The sequence below is a fragment of the Meleagris gallopavo genome, chromosome Z, assembly GCF_000146605.3.
Source record: "Meleagris gallopavo isolate NT-WF06-2002-E0010 breed Aviagen turkey brand Nicholas breeding stock chromosome Z, Turkey_5.1, whole genome shotgun sequence".
Classification (NCBI taxonomy): domain Eukaryota; kingdom Metazoa; phylum Chordata; class Aves; order Galliformes; family Phasianidae; genus Meleagris; species Meleagris gallopavo.
Window position 1 is genome coordinate 16,858,220 of NC_015041.2, and position 16,414 is coordinate 16,874,633.

The following is a 16,414-nucleotide window of genomic DNA, read 5'->3' on the forward strand; positions in this document are numbered from 1 at the left end:
TACCAAAGACTGGCAGATTATGCTTCAAAACCATAAATGTCCCTGGGAAGACTGTAGCTACTGTGTACCAACCATGAATTGTGTTGGACAAAGACTAAGAAAAACATGCAAGAAGCTCAATTCAATAAAAATGATACTGATTTCTGATTTAAGATCCAGAGCAATGCCTGTAAAGGCTATAATTCAAGTCAAATAAGAAGCAATGAACTCCAGGTTCCTACTTTTTACTAATGCATTTTCTCCCACGTTTCTTGGAACGAATTCTTAAAATAGCAGAAAATACTTTTTGATCACTGCAGGAGAATTTTTCTCTTGCTATTTCAGTTACTTTGCTTTACATAATCCATTTTTATCTTTCCCTTCTCATTTTCCCCATATCATTTGCAATGGTCACCCTTGCTACACTTCTGCTTTTCTTGGAAGATAATTCTTGCTTAGCAAGTTAAACTTTCCACCTTACGTGTATAATTCTGTTTCAGCATTGACATTGTTTAGTAAAACTGCATCTTCCAGTCACCCAGATTGTAACACTCATGGTTGTTTCTCACTGAGATTGCGAGCTGTGCCATCTGGGTGACATGATGGGTTCCTGTCTAGTGCATTACTCTGGATACTCACTGACATGAACTCTGAGAACAGTATGACCAAAAGAATATTTTCATCAGGAAAGACTCTGCACAATCTGCATTACAAATATTCCTGAGAAAACAATTTAAAAAGCGTTAACAGCATCTAAAAGCATTTTTAATTGTTCTAAGAATTGTTTGTAATACATTTTTCTCCTTGGCATAGTGCCAGCGTGCAGTGTGCTTTACTAGGATTTTATATGCTTCAGGAAAGTATTGCTGCATACTTCTTTGCTTAGGCCATGAAATTTGTTGCTATGGAAATATCTAAAATGGTCTATGACAAAGAATGGGAAAACTCATTCAGGCAAAAAAGGATCCAGCATGAATCTCCATTCAGCAGTCAAAGTGAATGGTAGCTGTTTCTCTGCTTTATAGTAGCTTAATATATTTTCTGTATCATTGATATCTTTCAGCCACTTGCATCCAGTTCACATAGGTCCCAGCTCAGTGCATAATCTGGGCACAGCAGTTCAAGCAGCATCTCTGATAACTCAGATTAAACTCAATTAGATTAATTTATCCTTGCTATTCTTTGCCTTCTACTTGCTTCCCTAAAATTTCTTGGCACAGAATCACTTTCTAGATTAGCTGCACCACTGACTGCACTACCTTCTTTCCAAACATTAAAACCTCAGATGATTTATTGCTTCTGACAAGTACAGTGCACTCTGGGGACTAACTGAATAGAAACATTCAAATCGGGGGGGAATTTAAAAAGAGCAACAGTAACTTCCAGCAAAGTGTGTCTTGGTCCTGCTGTCTGAGTACTTCTTTTGCTGGAGAAGAGAAGCTGGCCTTAGGCAAAAAACTGTGAGAGAGCATATAAGTTAAGCTCATAGGATGTTCACATGCATGCATATATTCTGCTTTGGATATACATTTTTCTTTTGTGGCAGGGACTTTACTGTGTTGTAGACTTTCAGATGTTAGCATCTTGGAACCAAAGAGAGAACCTTACTTTTCAAAATCCAATGAAGAAAACAGACTTTCAGATGACTGTGCTGATTAGTGAGACAAATTCTGCAATTAAAAATTGCAGCAGCACCTGTCAGTAAGTGAGATGTCTCCTTGCTATTAATTTGAAACTAATACCGAACGTGATCTCTTAAGTAATATATTAACAAAGGACTAAGATTGCAGTCACTACAGGCAAGAAAAGTAGTTCATGGCTTCATGATCTATTTATTTTTCTGTCTCCCTCTCTATTTATTTAATTACTATGAATTTAAGTATGATTGCAGAATGCTATTAATCAGGGATGATTTTCTGTGTATAGAGTGGATTTGAAGATTTAACCCTCTGTTCCCTAGTAAGCTCTCTGCACAAATCCTCAGATTACATGATGAATTGGAGAAAAGAGTAATATAGAACTAATAAGACTGCATATTTTAGAGGAATATGTGGATATTGGGTAAGGATAGATGAAAAACCTAATGATGTTACCACGTTCCAGAGGAAACACTGAACATGACAAAGCCAGTTCTCCCGAAGAAAGCTCAGGTGTTTGTTCTTCCTTGATCTAAAACCCTATTATCATACAATTAAAAAGGCAAGCAGAGGATCAGCAAAAATCAAGCCAAGATCTGTCTGCAAACAAACAAAAAATGCATTAAAAAATTCTATAAAGAATAAATTTTTGGTTTAAATGATAAATTGTTTGTGTAGTAACTTCCTGTTTTCTTTCACTAAGAGGGAAAGCAAATCCTTTCACTCTGCCATCAAGCCATAGAGATATAACTACCTGGAAAACAAAATGAGTAAGAACACATGAATTGACAAAATATAAAGATTATAAGGTCAAAAAATGTGTTCCCATAAAAATAACGGAGAACAAGTTGCTATAATAGTAAGTGCTACAGGGTAAAATTTTCAAAAGTATTCACATAATTTAAAATGCCAGTCTTCTTTTCAAGTTAATACTTTTCTAGAAACTATCTGTTTTATAAAGAATTTTTGTTTCATGTACCTATAAATATTAAATATCTACCATTTTAAAACAGAAAAGTCAGCCTTCAAAATTTCATCTTAATGCCTAGGAGTATGTAACATCAAGACTCTGTGTCAGAATAGCTACAGAACTCTGGTTCTCAGATGGAAGATAAATGTATTCCTTATAACAATTCATTCTACTACAAAAAGTTATTAATGAAGGTAATGACACAGTCAACACTAGTATATAAGAGAAAATGGAGGGCAAGGACCATCATGTTAAAAAATAATGATTTGGGAAATAAACTGAAAACAGAATAGTAAGACAGAAATCAGAAAACCAACATTATATAAGATCAAAAGCCACCAAATTGAGTCACCACATGACTCAAGTTTTCCATAATAAAACAGGATATGAAATAATTTAAGATTATTATTATAAAGTTCAGTTTTCAGTGAGACTTACATTTTTAAAAATAAATACTAAATTTAGAAACCTGTGCTGGTTTCACAGAAGCATTTAAGCTAATTCCCCTTACCTGTTATAGTTGCTTTGTTAATAGATGGTTGGTTACACATTGGTGACCGTCTGTTTGAAAAATAAAAAAGAGAAAAAAAAAGAGTAATCAAGCTGTTAAAACTCATAAATTGTTGAATCTTTGAAGAATACAAAAAGCACGTTTCTTTGGGAAGTTATTTGTTACTGAAGCACAATGGCATAAAAGTTCAATTAGCTATTTCCTTGTAACACAGAAAGGAATTCACAATGGTTGCTCAAATCTTTCTGCAGATTGGGATCTTCAGCATGGAAATTTAGAAGTTAATTTACAAGTCTGCTTAATCCTTGGTTGAATATGTACCTAGCTTAAAGTTCAGTTTATATGTATAGTTATTACTCTTATATGGCTTGCACTACCCGTGTTCTCTCACTTGAAACAAATTCTTATAGCAACAATTAGTTTTAACTTTTTTTTTTTTGCATGCACTTCACAATAATCTTCAGGGCAAATAGCTCAGTGGAATCCTTTGTTCATTGATCAAAGTTAAAATTTGCTGGATTAACATAGGTGTTTAGAGATGACTGCAGGCAGGGTCTGAATAGGGCATATTCCAAAAGAAGAGGCAGGAAATATCTTCCTATGGAATTGCATATGCAATGGTGGGTATTTGACATTATGAGCTTAAGTCTTTGGTGAGAAACTGCTATGGTTCTATGAATGCTACCTGATTCTAATTTAGACTGATAAAAATTTATTCACTACAAAATTATCCAGTTTAACTAACATTAATGTTAACTATGACTCTGTACCAGAATTGAAGATCATATTTATAATATGTCATTTATAATCATGAACTACTGTGGATATGTAAGATGTCTTTATCTTGGATGACTTCTAGATCCAGATCATACAATCAGTGTAGCTATCTGCTCACTTTGGTTCATTTGCACAACTCAGACTCATTGCCTGAATTATCATCTCTGAATTACCCTTGACATATGACTTACTGAAAATCACAGAAATTGCATAAATAAAAATTACTGCATGGTTATGCAAGGACACCAGTGCAAGAGCAGATAGGAGGCAAGAGGCCTTCTGTCTCAGCTATCAAGTGTAAGCAGTTTCAACAGATAGTGAAATGATTACAAGTTTTACACAAGCCTGTAACAAATCTGTAACATCTAATTGTTATTCTTAGTTCGTATTGTAAAAATACCACTACTAAAAGTTCAGTGGCCAAAAACTGATACTTACTTGCTGGGGGCCCGATCTTGTAAATTGGTTAATGCAGCAAAGTTATTCCGTACAGTACGCAGGCTGGCCAGCACCTGGAACAGACAAAATGGCTTCAGTCTAAATTTCTGCACAGGCAAGACTGAATTAGCTCCACTCCACTATGCTGAAAGGAAAAGAAAGAACAATGCAAAATACCTCTGAAAGTTTTCCAGGGTTGGTTTGACCAAAGTCTTTGACCATTATCTAACAATAATGTCTGTAATAAAAGGCCAATAGTTTATTTTTTTTTTCCTCTAATAACCAATTCATTATTTGTTTAAAGACATACTTAATACTACTTAATTCTCTCAAATGACCATAAAAGCATTCGTATTTGGATGATAATAGTCCATTCAAGCCTAAAATTTCATACATAAGAAATGATTACAGATTTTTCCGTTTGCAGTTCAGCCTCCACAAACCTCAAATGACAAAGAAATTGTTTAGACAGGCAAAGAAAATAAAAGTGGCTCCTCAAGGAGCCTGATTCATTTGGGTACTTAGTATAGAAGGACACATTAGGAGGAAGGTATTTTTAGAGGTGAAAAATGTGTGCAGGTCCAAAACTACAGGATTTGCACACTGTGAAAGACAATATAAATGTAGTACTTGTTTTCTGGACTTCTTTTAATGAAAGACAGCAGCTAGAGGAGGTAGCAGAGAAATGCCTAAATATAAGTGGTACATTCTCTGCTGAAGGAGATTGGATGAATGTAATAAATTTTGCTCTGTTAACAACAGGACATGAGCATGTAAGTATAGATAATAGAGGAAATCTTTATAAGTTTTTGTTCAGAGAGGTGGATTTTTTTTCGTTTTTCAAGCAAACAAATCTTACATAATATTAACAGTAGAGAAGAATTAGTTTGGTCTTTTTGGGTTGCACAATCATATGAAGAATGCCTACCTGAGCAAATGGTGTCACAATCAAGTCATCTCCATGTCTGAAAAAATAAGCAGAGTTGTAAGTTAGATATTAGTGAAAACTATCTCCCTGCTACTGTTTTAACAGAAAGAAAATGAGGTTTTACAATGCAACGTGGGTATCTCCAGGTTTACTCTTCAACAGTTACTGATGCTGCTTCACAGATTGTTTTGAAAAGCAAATACCAAATCAGTCATTGTCCAATCGTTCAATATATATGGGATGGCTGATGAACCAGCCAGTTTCTACATAGGACTGCATGGAACAGACGTGGAGAGATTTTATCCCAAAGGACAAACCTGAAAATACTGAAAGAGATTACATTAAAGCTTACTAGCACGTTTGTGAGCACTGGCCAGGCAAGTAACTGCAGATGACTGGACAGTGCATCACAGACTAATAAAAACCTAGTAAAACTTTTGAATTGACTCACACTGGTGTAGTTACAGGAGAGTGTAACCAAGAGTGTGCTGTTGCTGTGCCAACCTCGCCCACATTACACTGGCTGACGTAGGGCATGGTGTTGGGTCGTGGTCGTGTGACCACGAAGAGGCAGGAAAAGAAGGGTTTCCTCGCTTCTTCTCTGAAATGCTTGCACTGAGAGTTTGGCTTATGCTGTGAAGTATTTCCCCTCACTTTATGAATAAAATATAAAAGTTACACACAGAGTACCATGTGCAGTAAAACCAAAGGAAGAAACTGACTGGAGTCTGAAGCATGCATTAACTCTCCACTTTCATCCAAACTGTGAGGAGCAAGGAAAACTTGGTATTTCAGTTATCATATCTAGTAGATTGCAGCAATCAAGGTAAAAATAATAATAAAAATCAAAGATAAAAATCTGATGTAACTTCATATTTAATTCTTCTGTATTTTCCTACAGTGAATTTATCACAAAACATTGTAAATTGTATTCGGATCTGAAATCTTTCAACAGAAATTACCATTGTTTTGATAATGTTTTCATGTTATTCAAGCATAAAGTATGAGAAATTACTGTCTGATTTTCAAATCAAGGTCTAAGGTATTTTGTAATGTTTTCAATACCAATCAAAATTGTGAAGGTTTGTTAAACCCAGCTAGTCATTAACTCCCTTTTTAAAGTATTGGGCTGATTTCTCTTTTTTATAATAACCAATTGAATTTGGTTTCATGAGATAAAGTCTCTGAATTACTTCCATGGTGCCTTGTTTCTTCCTATTCTACCTGCTTTCCAGTCAAACTGGGACTGTTTTCAACTTAGCTCAACCTGCATAGAAAACAATTCGATGAAGCATCCTCATAGCAATGATTTTCTCAGGCATCCAGGAAAGAAAATACCCTTCACAATATTCGCATTAGTCATGGAATATACTTTTTTTCTGCATTCCTGGTAAAGCAGAGAACTAGGGAAATTGATGACTGTGATGTAAAAGTTAAGGTTGGCATCCATGGCATTTAATTCAGCTTTCTAAGGCAATGGAAAGACCATACCTCCTCCTTTTTGATCCTAACTGATCAAATAAAAATGTGTTATTTCTTACAGTCAGGCTGATGTGGTCTTAGCAAGAACATATCCACAGCAAAAGTGTATGTCACACTCTTTGATAATAATCTATGAAAGCTTGAATTTCTTACCAGTATTGCTCAATGTGTTACATAGCTAGACAATGGAAGAACAAGTCATAGAGAAATTGTATAGCAAAGGCTTCAGGAGAATACAAGCAAAGTGCATCTTTTCTTTTTCTCTCATTCTCCACTTAAATAGTCATAATATGAACATATAAACTATCTCACTCCCATAAAAATTTTGCTCTTTTCTTCAAATTATATGAAACAGTATTATCTGCTGTGTGAAAGCTGGTTTGGTAAAACTGTAAAAACTGAATGCTCCTTCGTTTCACTATCTCTTGTATGCTGCATTACTGAAAGTGGATTTCATTGCTTTTATTCCCATTCAATGATACTGTTTGCCACCTCTTGAAAATACCATCACTGTATCACTGTAATTTTTGAATTTTAATCTAGTTAAGCTTTTTCTTGACTGCATTTCACTGGAGAATATTCATGAAATAGTGTGGCTTGTTATTTGTTAAAGGAGACATTATTAAATATTAAATTAATGCACTGAAACCAATCCAGGATTTCATTTTCCTATTTAAAATATCCCTTCTGTCAAGAGTAACAACCACAGAAGTTGTCACTACTTGGTAGAATTGTAATATTGGAAGTACAGATATGGGATGTACTGAAAGCATGACCAGCAGGTTGAGGGAGGCAATTCTGCCCTTTTACTCCGCTCCTGCGAATACTATGTCTAGATCTGGAGCCCCCAACACAAGAAGGACATGGAGTTGTTAGAGTGGGTTCAGAAGAGGGCCATGAAGATGATCAGAGGGCTGGAGCACCTCCCCTGTGAGGACAGGTTGAGAGAGCTGGGGCTTTTCAACCTGGAGAAGAGAAGGCTCTGAGTAAACCTTACAGTGGCCAATCAGTACCTGACGGGGGTCTACAGGAAAACTGGGAGGGACATCTTATAAGGACGTATAGTGACAGGATGAGGGAAAATGGCTTTAAAACAGAATAAGGTAGATTAGACTAGATATTAGGAAGAAATTTGTTACTGTGAGGGTGGTGATACACTGGACAGGTTGCCCAGCAAAGTTGTGAATGCTCCTTCCCTGGAGTTCTTCAAGGACAGGCTGGATGGGGCTTTGACCAATCTGGTCTAGAGGGAAATGTCCCTGCCTATAGCAGGGTTTTGGAACTACATGATCTTAAAGGTCCCTTCCAACCCAAACCATTCTGTGATTCTATGATTCTATGATATCCACAGTTTTCATAAATTAGTTTAGCATGTGCCAGATAAATTTGGAAAGAAAAGCAATTTCATTGTGTGTTGAGTAATCTTTAATCCACACTGGGTCAGGAAATCTGGGTCTGACTTGGCTGTGTTATATGAGTGATGTGACCTGACTGTGAGTATATGATTTAATAAAGGTGCTACTGATCCACAGTGTACTCCAGTGTAATAAAACATTGTGATTTATGAGTTTCCTGCTGTTTTCTTTTCTGATGATATGGAAGCTGATTGATGATTCTGTTTGGATTCTGTACAGGATAGTGCCACACATCTTTATACAAAGACATTAAGAGGAGTATAAAGCCTATACAGTGTATCATAAGCTTCTAAATAAAGACAGAGCTTTTAATCTTTAAGGTTAGAAGAAATTATTCACATCTCTGTTAAGTCAGTTAACTAGAATGCCTGACATACTCATTCATATATTCATTTTTCGAAGGAAAGACAAACTTGAAAATAGATTTTAACACGGATCAAAAACTTTAAGTTATCGAATTTGCTACAACCAACAAAAGCTGTTAAAAAATGTAACAGTCTATATGAGAAGAACAAGTGTTACATACAACACAAGTCAAATTACCAATAGTACACCAAGTATTATAAAGTATTGCAAGATATTTGCCACCTTAAAGTGATGAAGCTTGGCCTTCTGCATTGCTGTTGGTTTTCATTCCTGACCTTTCCTATGGTACATACTTGAACTCTCCCCATGTAACTTACAATGGTATCTGTTCTGAAGAAGAGATAAAAGTGCCATGCCAAGTCAGACATGTATATTTAGCTAGCTGTTGACAAATGCAAAGTACACAATTTCTGCCTTCCTCTCCTCAAGACTGGCATTAATTTCTTTCTTCTACTTGAATTACAGGACAGTAATTAACTTTGCCTTTTCTAAAGTGGACCTTAAGAGTTACATGCATGGACAGAGAGAGAAACAGGAAGGAAGATGAAATCAGGGATAGGCCGGGTGACTGCAAAACCTTTATTTCTTAATTAAGTTGAGATAATTTAATTTAATCATCTAATAAAAGGAGTTGCTAAAGAGACACTCTGCAGATCTGCTAGGATACAGTTAAAAAAACGGTATTTATGTGGTTGGAAAACAGTCAAGATACCCATTAAGGGGATACGTGTCTCAGACCTTAGACACCAATAGAAATGTGGCTTGCACTTGCCACTGTGGAGCTTGCAGGAAGGGTCCTGAATAAGATTTATCCTTGTAAATGATAATAATAAACTCAAGTTATGACTTTCAGGCAGATGTGAACACGAAGTGAGTCATCTGAAGGACACAAAAGTAAGACTTAAATAGGGTAAATAAAAGCACAGTCTAAACAAAGAAGGAGAAATGGACAAAATATATTTATACTAGCTTGATACATACCTTTACACGGACAAGGTACAGTCAAAATGACAGAAGCTCCCAGAAGCAGGCAATAGATGCAGCAGTTAACACAGCAGTCTTTGGCATTGCTTTGAACTTCACAACCACCTGGTGACAAGGTTCAAGGCCAGGAGGATGCCTGGCAAACCTTCCTAAAGGTTGCCTAAATGCCCTCTGCTTTGAGGCAACAACAAAGAAAGCAGAGACACAGTGGTGTGGGCGGAAGGAAGTTCTGGCAGCTTGAAGTGAGTGTAATTAGCTGCCCTTGACCTAGAGTGCCTGGATCCTTTCCTGTAGCAGCCCACTGATTAGGAAGGGACAAGCACCCCTTCAGCTGCTGCCTGGGAGATATCTGTGTGAGATCTGATCCCAGAGCTCAGCCAACAGAGCAGCAACAGATGCAGCAATTTGCAGAGAGGACCCATGGTTGAATGTGGATTGTTTTGACAGTCTAGGATATGGTGGTAGTGCACTACAGATACATTAGACCAGCAGATGCTGTAAGAGATACCTTTACAAGGCTGGAAGGTTTGGTACAGCAGAACTTCATATGTTAGATGCTGCCCTCCAGGCCTCTGGCTGCTGAGAGTCCTGGGGCCTCTCTGAGACCAGGAGAGAGACCCTATCTTCCACAAAGTGGCAGCTGTGCTGGCTTGGGGGAGACTTAAAACAGAAAGTGAGTAGGCTGTATCGTATAAGATGAAAGTGAGACAGAAAGGATATTCATATTCACTGAGATGCAGCTTGAAGAGCCTCTGACTCCAGCTGCAGAAGAGAAGCTATCCAGTACTGAGGCAAGCATGACCTTAAAAGAAGGGGAAGGATGGAAGCTGGTGACTTCCAAGAGGAAGGTTAGCCTAAGTTAATACAAACTAGGTTCCCCACCTCAGTGTTGAAGAGGAATACACAAACATCCAGGCAGAATTGATGAGACACTGTAATGTGTGGCTCCCTGTTGCAGGGAACGGAGGCACCCATATGTTAGCCTGATTTGTCAGCTAGAGAAGTTCGCGTCTGCCAGAGGCCCATATCTAGGGATCCTGTGGAGGTGCTGCTAAATCTGGTCCAGCTCTTTGACTACTATGCCAGCTTCTTCACATGGATACAAATGGTACAGCTAACAGTAAACCTACACGGTTTCCAAACTGACTTTAGAGATATGGAGGCAGTAGACAAGGGCCCAGAAGCCCAGGTGATGTTCTCTTTCTGGTGAGGTTGAAGGTGTAAGTAGGAGAACACTGAAATTACAAGTCAAAAATTTTTTGCAGAACTGCTGCTGTGATAGGGTTCTGGATTTTATGACTGTGAGACAAGGTTTGCAGAACCCCACTTTCAAGGCAGAAATGGCATCCACTGCTTTCAGCAAGGCAAAAATACTTCTGCCAGTAGCATGTCTGATCTCATAAGAATCTTTAAATTTGAAAGAATAGGAGATGGAGAGGGTAACCAGCAGAACCAGCAGCCCCAAGGCAGGGCTAAACAAAGGGCATGGTGTGATATGAGAGGGAGAGACTATATTTTTTGCCTCCTTTGGGGACTTTATTCATATCTTTGTTTCTGTTCTCCTTTGGTCCATTTTTTTTTCCTTCATTATCATTTTTTTCAGCCTTCTTTTTGGCCTTCACTGGCCCTTTTTTTCACCTCATTTTTTTCCATCTTTCTGAGATAGACTTCAGCAAGGCCCTTGACAGTGTCCCCCTAAGTTTCTCATAGACAGGCTGGTGAAATATGGACTGGATAGGTAGGCAGCGAGTTGGACTGAAAACATGCTGAACAGCCAGGCCCAGAGGCTTGTGAATAGTGGCACAAAGTTTAGTTGGATGCCAGTAAGTGGTAGTGTACCTCAGGGATCAATACTGAATCCAGACATATTCAACTTCATTAATGATTTGGATGATGGAGTAGAATGTACTCTTAGTAAGTCTGTAGATGACACAAAAATGGGAAGAGTGACTGATTCACTGGGGAGTCATGCTGCTATCCAGAGGGACTTGGACAGGTCAAAAGCTGGGTTGACAGGAGCCTCAAAAAGTTTAGCAAGGTGAAGCACAAAGTCCTGAAGCTGGGGAAGAACATGCTCAGGAACCAGTACATAAAGGGAGACACTGAGCAGGAAAGCAGCTCTGCAAAAAAGGACCGGAGAGTTCAGGTGAACCTCAAGTTGAACATAAGTCAGCAAATGCCCTTGCCTCAAAGAAGGCTAATGGTATTGCCAACATGTCAAGGGAGTGATCTTTCACCTCTCCTTAGCATTCATGAGGCCACATCTGGAGGAGCACAGCATCCAGTTCAGGGTTCCCCATTAACCAAGAGGCATGGGCATAGTTCAGAGAGTCCAAAGAAGGGCTGCACAGTGATGAAGAGATTTCAGCATCTGTCATATGGGCATTAAGTAAAAGATCTGAGACTGTTCAGTCTAGCACCGAGAAAGTTTATAGGAGATCTTATCAATGTATATGAAGAGGACAATACTGTGATTCTGTGATTCTGTGAATACCTGGCTCTTTTTGCTGGTGTCCAGTGCCAGGGTAAGAGGCAGTGGACACAAACTGGAACACAAGAGCCAACAGGAAACACCTACTCTCTTCACATGTAATTGAGATCTACACAGAGACGTTTTATCAGCTCTTTTCTCGGAGATCTTCAAAAGTGCTTGGACATGGTCAGGGCAACCTGTTCTAAGTAGCCCTGCTTGAGCAGAGGGATTGGATCAGATGACTTTCCGAGGTCCCTTCTAATCTAAATCTAAACTGTTCTATGAATCCTTGAATAAAATTACTGGTTAACCTTCATATAATTTATATAATGAGATTATGAGATTAGTGAAAAGAACCTTGGGATCATTTTAAAGCATGATCATACTGGTTTGACACACTCCATTTAAATGAAATACTCAGTTATCTCCCCAAGATAAGTACTGGCTGAAAATTCTGGTTGATCTTTAAAGCCAACTAGCATCATTTACCTTGGATTCTCTGGCTACAGAGTTGGAACTATTTGAAAGAACAGAGCTGCTAACAGCCTTGGAAAAGCCATAGTGGACATTGGCTTTCTGGCGTCCCTACAGCAAAGAGATAAGGTTTTTGTCACATCATGACAAGAATCAACTCAGTTTTCACAGAATTGCATTTTGGCATTTTTTTTTTTGTGTATACAAATATATCAGATATAAAATCAAGGGAAAATCCATGCTGTTCACACATAAAATACAGAATATGAAGATTACAGTAGTTTTCTATTTGAAGAAGTAGGAAGAAAACCACAGTCCCTGAGAACTCCCTTACCCCAGCCAAAACAAAGACTGTTTATAGTAGTTTTCCTTGTATTATCAGAATTCTAAGCAATTTCAAGCTTAAGAGAATACACCAAAGGAAAAACCATCTCTCACTCAAAAATACTGCAGATATGGGTGTTAACAAATAAGCTTCATATGCAGAAATAAAGTTACTCCTCTGTGACATGCTGAGGAAGAAAATACTTGACTATATTATGATCAGAGATCCAAAAGGCAGCTCAGAACAAACGTAGGTCATAACATGTGGCTATGATATGTACTAATTGGCCTGGAACTTTCCATACAGAATGAATATTTTCTATATGAAGGTACTAAGATGGCTTTAATTTTTCATGACACCTTTTTATCAGCTCAGTTCATGAACATAGAGCTTACTAGGCTTGAAAGAATCCTTTGAATAAATGAAGTCTGCTCTTTTGTGGTTACCAGTGTTAGGTTACTCAATTTACCATCCTACTTTCAGCATTAGGAACAATGAACTATTCCTTTCTCATCCTCAAGTCTGTAATGGATATGATTCTGTTTTTCCAAGTCTCAAGAGAACTCCTCATCTTGTGTGTTAATGCAATCCAGTTGGAAGTAAGGTGATTTTAAATTAGGAACTTGAGATTTAATCCAGGCATTAACAGGAAGTATTACCTAGTTAACTATATGTTTTTCACCATCACATCATAGTGTTTATGCTTTTGAGAAGACTAGGAACAAAGGACTTTGCTGGGTAATAAATTCAACTAAGTAGGTCTCAGTGATGGTGATCAGAATCAAGATCCATTTTATCCAGAGGCCGTCTCATTCAGCAACTTCTTGCTCAGTAAGCTTAAATTTTATTCCAAAGGCACTGCACTCGTACAAGTGACTTGAGTAATCTACCCAAGTAAAGACTTTTGTTATAAATAAAGCATGCCATCACGAAAAAGATACTGGTACAATATGCAAGATATGATAACTTGGGACAACTCAAGAAATTATCTGTATCATCCATGTAAGTGTGCAAGGTCATGTTGAATGGAGCTTAGGGCAACCTCATCTAAAGAAGTATACCCCCAAAATGCGAGAGTGGGTTGGACTAGATGATCTTAGACTCCTTACAACCCAAACCATTCTGTGTTTCTAATATTCATATTGCCCCCAACAGCCATCAAGCCTGAATGCTTTAATCTTACCATAATCTAACAGAAGTATGATGGGCAACTCTGAGGAGACAGCTTGCTCTAAGTCTAGCAGAACTATTCAGTGCTAAATAAAGAGAATAGACTTGACAGTGGGTTTCACTAGTATTGATACAGGCTTACTTCTAAAATTAGAAGGCAATCTGCCTGTGTGCCTCTGAGGCAGTGGCAAGGGAAAATATGTTATTACAGTGCAGAAGCTTGCTTTTTGCTTTGAGGAAGGGAATGGATTAACCCAGAGGGGTTCAATACTTTGAACCACAAAAAAGCTGAAGTCATTTGGAAGAGTCCAGGTCAATTCAGCCATGCCACTGTTGGACTGATCATGAAATAGAAATCATCATTTAGCTCATCATCATTAGCAAAGCTGAAAATAAATGAATGTCACAGTGACTAAAGGATAGGTTTGTTTTCTGCTCAGGTCAGAGAAAATTAATGAATGGGTATGCTCGTATGACTGGAAGCAATCAAGTTAGTGCAGCTTAATGAGTTATTATTAGTCATTTTTAATTGCATTACCTGACTCACATAAGCTGTTAACTTGTTACAAATGAAAATAATAAGTATTACCTTGAATTAAGCAGAACTTTGTTACTATTCCCTGTTCCATATGTTTAAGTGATTAGAACTGATAAAATTGTCTCATTTCTGAAGAAAACAGTATATGACTTTCCATGGGAATTCCCACTGATGTAGACTGAAAGATTTCCCTTCTAAAATAAGTGAAAGCAGGACTTCACTTATTCAAGGTAACTTCCCAGCCTGAGGGAGCTTGCTGTGAGCCAGCCACAAGAAGATTTTGTTATCTCTGAGGTTTAGAAAATGGAGTCTCCTACATTAATGTACTTATATATCAGAACAAGAAAAAAAAAAAAACAAAATACAAACCATGCAATAGTTTTTTTTTTCATGAAAAACATCAAGACCTTAAGAAAACAAGGCAAAAGACATCAGAATTCCAGATTTCTAATTTCAGAGAACAAACTACATGGTTAACACAACTTGAGCATCACTGCAAGCATACAGAGAATTGTGTGTGCCCTGAGGGATGAAATATGAGCTAATGATCTGGGTTGTGAAATAAATTCAGCCTGTGCATGAGATGGAGAAATGGTTTAAGAGGCTTCCTCAAAAACACTGAAATCCTTCTTTATAAAGCTCCTTTTCTCCATGCTGCTGCCATCCTTCAGTATTGCAATTAGGTGTGCGTACACAGAATGCTGTCACAGTGGACACATCCTGTCCACTGTAGCAGTAGATCTGTGCAGCAAGCAATGAGATGAACACTGCTGTGATTTGGCTGAAATCTGAGCCAAGAATTGTTTTTGGTATCATGATTCTAGTAACAGCCATCTTTGACTGAAGATGTTTAGCAATTCAGATGGCTTTGTTTAACGCAGGAGCAGTAAGCAACATGCCACGTTGTTTCAAACATCCAGTATTTCCAAAGTTTTTGTAGTATAAGTGATGTGTTTTACAGCTAAGAGTTCTATTTGGAAAATGACTCATGATTCCAGTGTTCAGGAATTCAGGCGAAAGCCCAATAATGAATCTGTTTTGTGTGAATATTCAATAGAATCAAATTTCACTTCATCAACAAAAATTAAAATCCTGTGCAACAAGTACATAAAGGCATATTAGAACACCTGAGAATCTCCTAAATAAGAATGAATATCAAACGATGCTTTCTCAGTGCAAAAGTATTCTGGTTTTGCTTACAACGTAATTAATACCTTAGTCTAGCTCAAACTTATTTAAAGAAAATGTATTGCTAAGTTCTTGGGTTTTTTTTTTTTTTTGGATTGTATTTGTAAAACATTCCAAGCCACTGGAAAGAACACAGTGGTCTTTTTTTCAAAATATTTTTTACAATTATTAAAAATAAATAAATAAATAAATAAATAAATAAAAATAAAAAAATTAAGTACTAATTACTTACTATAAGCTGAAATCTGAAGATTTTATTCAAATTAAAGATCTTAAGAATAAAAACTCCCAGTGAAGCAAAATATTAGCCTGTTTTCCCTGTGGCCTTCTGAATGGATAAATTGATAACTAAAGCAGCACACTACAGTTTTTCATTAAGAATTATTTCTAAGCTGAAATTGAATTGAAAATACTTCATTTTAGCAGAGCTTTTAGAGAAAGTCTGACTGTCTCTTTTTAGTTCCTCTGTAAGTTTATTTCACAAATTCAGAAAAAGAGAACTAGATGAATTGTAAGATATTCCACAGCAACTTATCAAGAAAGGCAGTTATTTCTCATTTATTCACTTCAGGTGCACCTAAGCTGTTCAGTAGCAATGTGTTTTTTTCCTGCCCTCTTGGAATGTTAGAAAGAACTTAATGCAGAGCACTTTTTAGGGAAAAGGATATTTTTCTCCTTAACTTCAGATGCATACTCATAGAATTTATTAATAAATCTAAGCTGTGCTGGCTCAGAAACAAAAGACTAAGATGAATCACT

General features: G+C 37.2%; 1 long non-coding RNA gene across 1 annotated transcript; it reads right to left on the reverse strand.

The window, feature by feature from the left end:
- Positions 1–1,660: 1,660 nt before the first annotated feature.
- LOC104914903 lies at positions 1,661–5,319 on the reverse strand. Its single transcript, XR_004162173.1, has 4 exons — positions 5,241–5,319; positions 4,313–4,386; positions 3,098–3,147; positions 1,661–2,370 (listed from the first exon to the last, which is right to left on the reverse strand). It is a non-coding gene; the product is annotated as an uncharacterized LOC104914903 (long non-coding RNA).
- Between the last annotated feature and the right edge of the window lie 11,095 nt (positions 5,320–16,414).